Here is a 3,726-nt window from a genome sequence, read left to right as displayed (position 1 = left end):
GTTGTAACGTCTGTGGGTTCCACTGCAGCACCATCAGACTCTCCCTCTTTGGGGCAGGGGGAGGGTTTCCCAGCAGCTGAGGACATGCACTCTATCTTCTGGCTCATCTCATGTATCTCTTTCACCAGAACCCTCACCCACTCTGGGTGGTTCATTTCTGAGGTGGGCTGTGGGACAGGGGCAGGCTCTGGAGCAGCACCCCCTGTCTCTGGGGCTGTGCCAGGTTTTGGGGCAGCATCACTAATCTCTGGGGTAGGTGGCAGGGTGCTTATCTCAGTCAGTCTCCCCTAATCTCTGAATGCTAAATAGACTTCTAGAATGCTAAATAGAATGCTAAATATCAGCAACACCAGCCACTGCATTGACATCATTAGCCTTTAGAGAAGATCTTAACCCTTCAAAAACTGGTGGGGTAGGGCCAAGGAACTGCATGAAGGGTTGGGAGAAAGTTTCCCCTGTTTTCATTTCCACGGCAGCTACCATTATTAAAATAAACTCAAAACAGTAGAATTAGTGTGCAATAACTCTGAATCCATGTGCCCGCTGGCCTGCTGGCATGGATGTTAACTTAAGAGGAAGTTAAAAATCTGTGAATTCCTCACCTTCTCAACCCACAAAACAAACTGGATAATAGCCACAGTAGCCTTAGTTATAGGACCCATATTTAAGTAAGGTGCAGCAAATGGGAGAAATATAGCCGTGACCACATGCCACCTGAACCTGGGTAAGCTGGACCACATGGTTCTACCTAACAACGTTTCTATATCCAGCACACAAAAGTTAGGTTATTAAAGAACTGTCATTCCTTTTTCACACTTTTTCTCTCAGAGCCCTCGAGCCCCACTGTTGGGCGCTAAAAATCTGTCTTGGTTTGGAAGACAGTTGTCTGCTAGGGAGGGCAGGACCCTCCCTTGGAATAAAAAATGTAGACACCCTCCCCCCCCAAATTATTAAAATTTTGAAATGAAGGAATTCTTAGGCAAAGATATGGGAATTGGAATAACAGTTCTTTACTAGTATGTATAACAAAGCAAACAAACAACAAAAACTATGGCATTAATTACAAATCCAGGAAGGAAAAAAACCAATTGTTGTTGACTGTTTTTGTGCCCTGTACAGTTGTAGTGGTGTTGGAACAAAAAAAGGACACTGGCCATCACCATGCAGAATGTTAACAGACCAGACAGTACTGCTAGAACAAGAGGATGTGGAGTTAGAAGTAACTAACCTGGTGTTAAAACCTGAATCCATCACTGTTCTTAACAACTGACCCATAATGAAAGGAATTAGCCCATGATTGTTTGCAGACCACTGAGCAGGTGTACTGTTTTTTGAGATATACATACATACACATACACACACATACAGAATTTGGAAGACATGGATTGGGAATGCTTTGTGGGTTGGAGCAGCTTTGTGAAAAATGGAATCTGAAAAGCCAAGTAACTCAGTGGTACCTCAGCGTGAGGTAATAGAAGCCAAAGCTATAACCACCAACACATCAGCTCAGAAATCAGAACTGATTGCATTAACAAGATCACTGAAGCTCTCACAGAACATGATTGTGAATATATGGACAGACTCAACATTTGCTTTTGGAGTGGTCCATACCCATGGAGCCATTTGGAAAGAGAGGGCTGTTAACCACCCAGGGATCCCCTGTGAAACATGGATGAATAATACAGATTGTTAGAGAGGGTGCAGCTACCTTGAAAGATGGCATTACTGCATTGTAAAGCTCATCAGTCTGGACAGACCCCAGCAAATACTGGAAACTGCCTGGCTGACAAAGCAGCCAAGGAAACTGCTGCTGGTGATGTCCTGTTGGTCTCACCTTAGAAATAACAGTATTTGGACAAGCAGGCTTCTGATTACGAGGCTAAAGATGAGAACCTGGCAGAATTGTTAGATGCTGAAGAGTCCTGAAGGATGGTGGATTACATCCAGCAAACAAGTGATGATTCCCCAACACCATATGAGGAAAATATGGTAACTCACTGAGGAATAGAGTCTAAGTAGAAGCAATGAAGCCTCAGGTTTTGAACATACAAATGACTGGTATCATAAAAAGCATTGTTAAAAAGTGTCAAACACTTAAAGAACAATGCACATCAAATTAGCCAAGAAAGGAAATTGCCCAGGAGACTATTAATAAATAGGTTTTGCTGAGCTGCCATGATAAAAGGGCTACAGGTATTTATTGGTCCTGGTAGATACCTTTTCAGGATGACCAGAAGTTTCTTGTTGCACTAATAAATCTGGTAAAGATTTTGGTGAAGAAAATTATCCCATGGTTTGGAGTATGAGTGGGAATGTCAGTAGATGAAGGTTCACATCATTTATGAAATAGCACAAAGCCCAGCTACAACGTTAGGAGTAAAGTGGGGCTTGTGCATTCCATGGAGACCTTGGTTGAGTGGGGGAAAATAGGAAGAATGAACAGAATATATAAAATCTCATTGGAATGTGCTGTCTTCTCTCCACAGATACACTGTGCTGGCAGCACCCATGACACTGGATATCACAGCTCATCCGTACCATCCTGGAGACTTCCTCAAAACCTGGACTGAAGAGCCTCTCCAAGAAAAGTGGAAGGGGCCATCTCAAGTGCTGCTAACTGTCAATACTGGTGTTAAGGTGCAAGAAGTAGGTTTGTGATTCCCCAACTTAGGGTGGTTAAAACAACTGTTTGTACTTATTGTGGTGTTCTCTACTCATGATCTTGATCACTTGTTGCAATACATACTGCTGTATAGACTAGGTCAATACAATACGTGGACAGGAGACTTTGAAGGAATTATATTAAAGTCTCAAAGGGGTGATTTGTTACCGAACAAGTTATATTATTATATATTATTATGAATAAACTGATGTTTATCATGACATTATGATTTATTGTTATTATGAATAAATTATTGTTGGCTTTCTAACCTAGCATGGTGCTTGTAGAACTTATTTCCCAGTTTTTGGTGATACAATGTCTTGGTTTAAAAGATGAATGTCAGCCAAGGAAGGCAGGAACCTTCCCGGAATGGAAAGAAGACCACTTCTTCAAAATTATTTGAACTTCAAAATTATGGGGCTTTGAGGGAAAAATATAGGAAAAGGAATAACAGTTCTTTACCAGAAAATATGTGTATGTGTAGATGTGTAAAAGAACAGAACAAACAACAACACAGTAATAGAAGTTTTGCAACTGCTGAGCATGGTGTTTCCTCTCTGCTGTGGTTATGACCATGGATGGCATGGAGTACCACTGGTACTGTCTCACAGTACCGAGGCTGTGCATTTTCTCTCCTCAATTTCCACTGTCCAGTAAAAATGTTAACTTTGAAAAGTGGTACTTAAACATCATCTTGTGTTATGTTTATTCACACATTGATGGCTTCCAATCATAGCCACAATGGAAGAGCACACACACATTGACAACCATGAAAAAAATACACAGATAAATTCTAAAAAACACAAAACCAAACAAAGATAATGAGCACTTAATTGCAGGAAACTGTCACATGAGGAATACCAAGTTGCAGGCCCCATTGTAACCCAAATGTATGCAACATGACAGATTTGTAGAAAAACTGAATTGGCATGGGATTTTCAGAATTCAAGGAATCATTGTCTTTTAATGCTGAGCAGCTCTTGCGTAAAACACCACTTGAGATTGACTTCTAAAGGTCCCTTGGCCAAGAAGCCTGAGGTTACTTTCTAAAGGTTCATTCACCA

This window comes from Parus major, chromosome 1, assembly GCF_001522545.3.
Source record: "Parus major isolate Abel chromosome 1, Parus_major1.1, whole genome shotgun sequence".
Classification (NCBI taxonomy): Eukaryota; Metazoa; Chordata; class Aves; order Passeriformes; family Paridae; genus Parus; species Parus major.
Note: the sequence above shows the minus strand (reverse complement) of the source record.